This window comes from Bufo gargarizans, chromosome 6, assembly GCF_014858855.1.
Source record: "Bufo gargarizans isolate SCDJY-AF-19 chromosome 6, ASM1485885v1, whole genome shotgun sequence".
In the NCBI taxonomy this organism is placed as follows: Eukaryota; Metazoa; Chordata; class Amphibia; order Anura; family Bufonidae; genus Bufo; species Bufo gargarizans.
Genome location: NC_058085.1, coordinates 248,511,600 through 248,520,047, shown reverse-complemented (window position 1 = coordinate 248,520,047; position 8,448 = coordinate 248,511,600).

Sequence of the window (8,448 nt, the reverse complement as noted above, 5' to 3'; positions counted from 1 at the left end):
GCACTCCAGAGGGATTCCAGTCAATTGACTGGAATCCCTCTGGAGTGCCGTGGCTTATTCTACATTGACTGTAATGGGGGATCTGTGGATGACACTGTAATGGGGGATCTGTGGATGGCACACTGTTATGGGGGATCTGTGGATGGCACACTGTTATGGGGGATCTGTGGATGATACACTGTTATGGCGGATCTGTGGATGACACACTGTTATGGCGGATCTGTGGATGACACACTGTTATGGCGGATCTGTGGATGACACACTGTTATGGCGGATCTGTGGATGACACACTGTTATGGAGGGGATCTGTGGATGACACACTGTTATGGGGGGGATCTGTGGATGACACACTGTTATGGGGGATCTGTGGATGGCACTGTTATGGAGGGGGATCTGTGGATGTCACATACTGTATATAGCATCTTATGCTATGTGTCATCCACAGATCTCCCATAAGTGTCATGCACAGATCCCCTTCCCCATAACAGTGCACAGATCCCCCTCCATAACAGTGTCATCCACAGACCCCCCCCCCCCCCATAACAGTGTCATCCACGGATCCCCCGCTCTATAACAGTGCCGTCATCCATAGATCACCCTCCCCGCCACTCACAGTAGTATACATTTATAAACTGTAATCGGTATCCTGCAGACAGTAACTTTAACGGGACACTGTCAGGCCCACTAAGCATTTCTAGCTATATATATGCAGGCACAGGTCTTCTAATGTGTATTAAAAACATATACGGTAAGTATACCCCCTGTCCACCTTATAAATGCAGCAAAATCATGTTTGATAACCTGATAGAATCGCTCTCCTTTGCGTCCAAGGGGCAGCGTTTCAGCTCCACTTGTGCCCAGCCGCGCCCTAACCGCCGTTTTCAAGCGCCGCCCAGCTCATCAATATTCACTTCGCTGGGCGGCTTCTGCTGTCCCCAACGCAGGCGCTTTTTTACACATATCTGCAGCAAGACATGTAGTGGCTGTGATCACAAAGCCGGCGCAGGCGCAGCTGAAGCCACCTCAGCGATGTTTATGGGACGCAAGCGCAGTATCATTGTGGCCACTGGGAGTGCCGGGCAAGGTATCCTGCGCATGCCCAGAAGCTGCAAGTGAGGGCGATGCCCATAGCTTTCTATTGGGCATGAGCGGGATCTAGGAGCGTCAGGGACAGCAGAAGCCGCCCAGCGAAGTGAATATTGATGAGCTGGGCGGCGCTTGAAAATGCAAAGTTAACACACTGACACAAAAAAAATATATGGCTCGGGTATCAGATTTACCCCCCTGATGGCGGCCCTGGGTGTGATATACTGAGGGGTGTGATATACTTAAAATATACTTTCTAACATAGAAAGCATATTATTGTGGATTTGTATTGTGCAGCAGTGGTGAGAGGTTCTGCAGCGATACTACAACTACAAAGAGTGACAAACGCAATTACAAAAAATAATTATAACTGGTATGATATACCAGTCGCCCACCCCCCCCCAAAAAAACTGATAGAAGCGGGGTGTTATATACCAATAATACACTTTCTATATAGTGCATTTGGGTAGTGCAGCATTTGTTTGCGGTTTTGCTGCGTTCCCGCAGCTTCACAGAGTGACAAACGGTACTGGAAAAAATAAGTATAACTGGTGTGCACATGCGTGTACGCGAAAATTATATTGCCGATATTTTGCATTGAATAAAATAATGAATGGAGATCGCAAATTCGAATAATACATCTGCTATGTCACTGTCCATGTTGTTGGACTATTTGTGCACTTCTAGTAATTATTTCTTGGCTGCAAATATAAGCTGAAGGTTTTTCAGGTTCGCCTGCCATTAAAATGAAAGGGACCCGCTGCAAACTTGCAGTTTGCGAACTGTCCCGGTAGATGTTCGGCCATCACTAGTTGAAATCAGAGAGGTAACTAGAATTTCCTATGCCCCCATATCAAGGCCCCTCAATTATCACATATTTTATATTACTGGTCTCATATGGGACAGAGAGATCTACTGTGCTCCTTCAGGCTCCTTTTCTTAGGTGTGTCTGCTACCTGTCAACCCCCTTATAGTTATGTCCTAGGATGAACTTGAATCAGATGTCCCTATATATGTTTCCCAAACAAACTAGTTGTGAACATGATCGTACAAATCTGACAAAATGGATTCTACCTGTTGTCTCCATAGAAATAAGTGGCGCCAGAGCCTGGCATTAAACGGTCTCACCTTGAGTCATCGACATGCATGTATGGCATTTCTTACTAAAAAGTGTCAATATATACAGCGTGAAGTACATCAGTCTCATTTTTATCTTCATGTTGTAGAGCGCCACCTTGTGTCCACTCCAGTTATTAACAACCCAACTTTTAGCTAAAAATTCCTGCTCATTACTGGGCTGAATAAGAGGTCATCCTTATCAGCGTCATCCCACCATAATGAGATGTTTACCTTCTTGTCCCTGTTTTTATTATGCATTTGCTAGAGGTTAAGACTGGCCTGTAAACCGCAGATATGAACTTCCTGTCGGCCTGTAGGAAATGGGATATAATTAGCTGAAGCAGATAAGGAGAGTAGCAGGGGTGAAGCAGAAGGCCAGCCTTGAGCTGTGGGGACGAAGAGATGAAAAACTTCTCGTTCTTGGCTTCGGAGTGAGAATGGACACGGCAGAAGTTGTGTCTTTGCCGCTTTGACGTTTACATTATGTCACAGGTTAACTGCTATTTTAATCTGTTCATCCCTGCCAAAGGGTTAAAAAGTATAGATATTTCCCATTATTATGCCACATAAAACGGTTCTTGCTAATACATATGAAAGCAGTCATAATCGGGTTAATTTTTACAGGGGGTTCCTACTGCTTTGGTGGTCAAAAGGAAAACAAAATTCTCCGTTATACAAACTTCGACCTTCAGGCTGCAATGTTGGCTGAAAATCTCAGCTCATCTGTGAATCTAATGATCCGTATGTAGAGCATAATAGATTTCTATGGGACGGTTAGTTTGGGTTACTAGACCCACAGTGGAGCTGAGATTTGTGTCTATAATACAGACACTTAAAGTGTACCTAACCTTTCAACAAACTTTGCATTAGTCTATAGTACAGTGTGCGTACATGAGGAATAACGCTATTTCTGGCTATTGTATCAGTTGTAGCTAGCTTTTTTAGGCAGTTTTGTCTCTAGATTGTAGTTCTCCTAGCTCTGGTGAGTGGAGACCAGCTCTCATACTCTGCATACAGAAAGTAGAGAAGAATCTGCTTCCCAACCTTCTCTTACTCACTCAGAAGCAGCCCCAGGATCATGGAGGACATTATAGAGAGGTACTGACCTGCATTGATGTGAATTTAGCACTTGTCTATGCAGTATCTCTTGCTTTGCCTGTTTCTGAGTTCCTGCTCACTCCTACCCCCATCCCTCTCTATAGACTTGTATTGACATATGTAATCTGATCCTTCATTGAGCTGGTCCATTCTGGAGGGCTTCAAGAAGAGAAAAGCATTTCGCTGGGAGTTCTTATGGTCACTTGTACTATTGATCTATGCCAAGTTGTGTGAGACGTTAGTGACCATTTAAATGGACCTCATTACGGCCTTCTACATAACTAGCATATGTTTGTGTAGCATAGGTATGCATATGATGTAATTAAATCCGAGAGATTACGACACTGCTTATAATGTGTGCAACCTGAGAAGCTTGAGAAAGGGGCATGTCCCCTGAAATGTCACTGGGGGTGTTGGCAAACTAATTTGTCTACCTCCATTCCTGTTTAGGCTACTTTCACACTTGCGCTTGATCGGATCCGTTCTGAACGGATCCGATCATATTAATGCATACGGAGGCTCCGTTCAGTACGGATCCGTCTGCATTAATAACTTAGAAAAATTTCGCAAGTGCGCAAGTAGCCTGAGCGGATCCGTTCAGACTTTCAATGTAAAGTCAATGGGGGACGGATCCGCTTGAAGATTGAGCCATATGGTGTCATCTTCAAGCGGATCCGTTCCCATTGACTTACATTGTAAGTCTGGACGGATCCGCACGGCCAGGCGGACAGCTGAACGCTGCAAGCAGCGTTCAGCTGTCCGCCTGGCCGTGCGGAGGCGAGCGGAGCGGAGGCTGAACGCCGCCAGACTGATGCAGTCTGAGCGGATCCGCTCCATTCAGACTGCATCAGGGCTGGACGGAGGCGTTCGGGTCCGCTCGTGAGCTCCTTCAAACGGAGCTCACGAGCGGACCGACGAACGCTAGTGTGAAAGTAGCCTTAAATAGCCTCTATGGATTTTCAACTTTTTGATATGGGCTTTTAATCACTGGGTATGGACACCATTTATGGACTTTAGATATCATTGGAAACTAAGTGAATTTTGACTAATTTATATAAAGTGAATAATTGAATCATAAAAAAAGATTGTGTTTGTCCTATTTTCATACGGGTGTTGATATTCCTGTCATACTCCTGGTGTACTAGAGAGGGATGGTGGCTAATACCCAGTGTCTCTGGGGGTACATGGTGTTAAAATTCGTCTACACTATCGATACATGAAGTTCTGGATTAATAACAGAGGGCGCTCACTGCAAAGGATAACTTCTGGACAGGTATAGTGCTATCTTTGGTTAAAAAAAAAGCAGCCTCGTTTTTGTAAGACCTCACACACACGACCGTATCTGTAGTATTGTCCGCAAACCACCTACAGTACAGACCAAAAGTTTGGACACACCTTCTCATTCAAAGAGTTTTCTTTATTTTCCTGACTATGAAAATTGTAGATTCACACTGAAGGCATCAAAACTATGAATTAACATGTGGAATTATATACACAACAAAAAAAAGGTGAAACAACTGAAATTATGTAATATTCTAGGTTCTTCAAAGTAGCCACCTTTTACTTTGATTACTGCTTTGCACACTCTTGGCATTCTCTTGATGAGCTTCAAGAGGTAGTCACCTGAAATGGTCTTCCAACAGTCTTGAAGGAGTTCCCAGTCCGTGTGTAATCTTTGCAGGTGACAGACTCATAGCCCATCTGTTCTGTGCGAGTGCCTCTATTGCTTCTTCTTAGCAATCTATGGGTAATCTCAGCATTAAAGGGTTTCTACCACCAGAAATACTGTTATGTAGCTGACTGACATTAGCGATGCGCTAATGTCAGCACTACATAACAGTATGTTTCTAACAGTAGTTCCTGCAGCCGTTTTTGTTAAAAACGTACTTTATGCTAATGAGCCTCTAGGTGCTATGTGGGCGTCATTAGCACCTAGAGAGCTCCGTTCACTAACCATTTCAGCCGCCCATCGCGTCCCTCCAGCTTGTCCCGCTCCTGTTGATTGACGTGAAACTTCTCAGTATCGAGTACCAATTCCCGCGCCTGCGCCGTGCGCTTCTGTATTCTCCCGGCGCCGGCTTCCTCACTGCGCCTGCGCCAACTACGTTACAATGAGGAAGCCGGCACCAGGAGAGCACCATTCACTCACTGCGCCTGCGCCGAATACAGAAGTGCACGGCGCAGGCGCGGGAATTGGTACTCGATACTGAGAAGTTTCACGTCAATCAACAGGAGCGGGGCGGGCTGGAGGGACGCGATGGGCGGCTGAAATGGTTAGTGGACGGAGCCCTCTAGGTGCTAATGACGCCCACATAGCACCTAGAGGCTCATTAGCATATCTATAAAAGTACGTTTTTAACAAAAACGGCTGCAGGAACTACTGTTAGAAACATACTGTTATGTAGTGCTGACATTAGCGCATCGCGAATCTCAGTCAGCTACATAACAGTATTTCTGGTGGTAGAAACCCTTTAAGACCCCACTAATAAAAACCTCTGATTTATCACTATAACATTTGAAAAGTTTGTTAAAAGCACAGGTACATTACAGAAAACTGTATTGTCCTGCATCTTTATAGTGTAAGACACATGGCTGAGTTTCTTGTATACCACTAGCACTGTATCCACTGCATACCCACACTGTTTTACTATGTCCAGTTGCTTATATAGTGGCAGAATATTCCAATATACAAGCCTGTGTTGGGCCATCAGCACTGAGAGTTATGTATTTTCCTTGGTGCATCTCAAAAGACATAACTTTTTATGTGTTTAAATTTTTTCCTATTTAATGACTTGTTTTTGCAAGCCCTGCAATGAAATAGTGTATCATAGAAGCACATACTTCCTGCAATCCAATGTACAATTGTGTCATAGTGATGGTGCAAATTCAGGAGCGGTGCTCCTGCTCTCACTACCGGGATCAGACGTAACTCCTATCCTTGTAGTTTTAAACCCCTAGATACCATGGTCAATGCTGATCGCAGCATCTAAGGCTACTTTCACACTGGCGTTTCTGGGTCTGCAAGCTGCCCCAAACGTATCAGTTCAACCCCAATGCATTCTGAATGGATAAGGATCCGTTCAGAATGCATCAATTTGGCTGCGTTTGGTCTCCGTTGTGCTTTTGAGGCGGACACTAAAACGCAGCTTGCATTGTTTTGGTGTCCGCCTGATGATGCGGAGCCAAACGGATCTGTCCTGACTTACAATGTAAGTCAATGGGGACAGATCCGTTTTCACTGACACAATATGGTGCAATTGAAAACTAATCCGTCCTGCATTTACTTTCAATGTAAGTCAAGACGGATCCGTTTTGACATAGACTTTTTTTTAATGAATAATGCAAACGGATCCGTTATGAACGGATACAAGCCTTTGTATTATTGGTGCGGATCCGTCTGTGCAGATACAAGACGGATCCGCACCGAACGCGTGTGTAAAAGTAGCCTAAATGGTTAGAGACATGGGGGATGGTTTTTTTCCTCGCATCAGCCCCCCATAATGCCAAGGAGTTGGCATGGCAACCAGGGCCTTACAATGACCCCAAGGCCTGCCACATACTCATATCTATTATGCCCTGTGTTTAGAAGGGCCTAATAGGCACTCTGTTCGTTTTACTGTAACTGGCATATTACACTGCAATACAAGTACTGTAGTGTATTATATGGGTGATTATATGTTTAAAGGGGTATTCTGAGTTTTTATACTGATCTGTAGGGGTCTGACACCCCGGACCCCTGCTGATCAGCTGTTTTAGAAGGCTGCAGCACTCCTGTAAGTGCCGCTGAATTCTCTCTACTTTTCCTAGGCCAGTCACAACACGTTCACGTGTCACAGCTTCTTAACGGCATTCTCTGCAGCCAATGAGGATGCCAGTAATTGATTTTAGTGCATTTAAGCTGCAATTCTTATTTTGGCCAGCAGGTGGCAGGCCAACATAAGAAATTAGCAATTCTGAACAATTAATGGATGTAAAAAAAGTCCATGATTGTTCAGAATTGAGAAAAAAATAAATGATTTCGTAGGCTTAAATATGAGCTTCAAAATCATTTAAACAAAGTTTTAAAAAACTGTCACAAAATATATAAACAATTTAAATAAATATAAGTTTAAATCACCTCCCTTTCCATAGAATAAAAAAATAAATACAGAAATAATGAAAAACACAAATATCATGGGTATAACCGTGACTGAAAACGCACGTACTATTAAAATATAGAAATATTTTACCAATACAGCAAATGGCGTAACAGAAAAAAGGGTCAAATGGCCAATTTGCCATTTTTTCATCTCTTCTCTTACCCCCAAAAATGTAATAAAATGTGATCAAAATGTCATATATCTACTGATACCATTTTGTGAGTATCAGCTCAGAAGATATAACTATAAAAAAGATATGGGGGTCAGAATATGGGGATGTAAAAAAGAAATATGTTCTCAAAGTTTAAATTTATTTTTACACTATTTAGACATAAAAACATATACATATGTGGTATCGTTGGAATCGTACTGACCCAGAGAATGAAAAGCACAGGTCAATTTTGCCGCAAACGGAACGCCGTGGGAACAAAACACGTAAAACAGTGGAGGAATTGTGTTTTTTTCCCGCTTCTCACTATATTGTATGCCATATTAAATGGTGGCGTTGGAAAATACAACTTGTCCCACATAAAATAAGCCCTCATACAGCTATTTGAACAGAAATATAAAAAAAAGTTATGGCTCAAGGAAAATAGGGAACTAAAATGAACACGCAAAAATGAAAAAACTCCAGTATCCTAAGGGTTAAAAATAATTACATGTCCCTTGAAAAATCAAGTCCTCACATGCTGAGGAAGAAAATTTTTAAAAATTATAGGCCAGATTTATCATGACTGACAGCTCACTCCACTTTCACATATGGCTAAAGTCAGTTTTAGCCAAGTCAGATTTATGATTGGCCCTTTAAGACTGTAATAAATGTGGTTTGACGGTAGCAGTTTATCCGTCAGTAAGCAGCTTTACAAAAGTCACACATCTTTACGAAAAAGTTGCATGTTCTATTAAAAAGTCTCATAAGATAAGCATGGTCCTCACTGGAGTGAAATTGCGCATTCTTTTGCGACTTTTTAAATAGTCCCAATAGTAAATCTGTCTAGAGATTCAT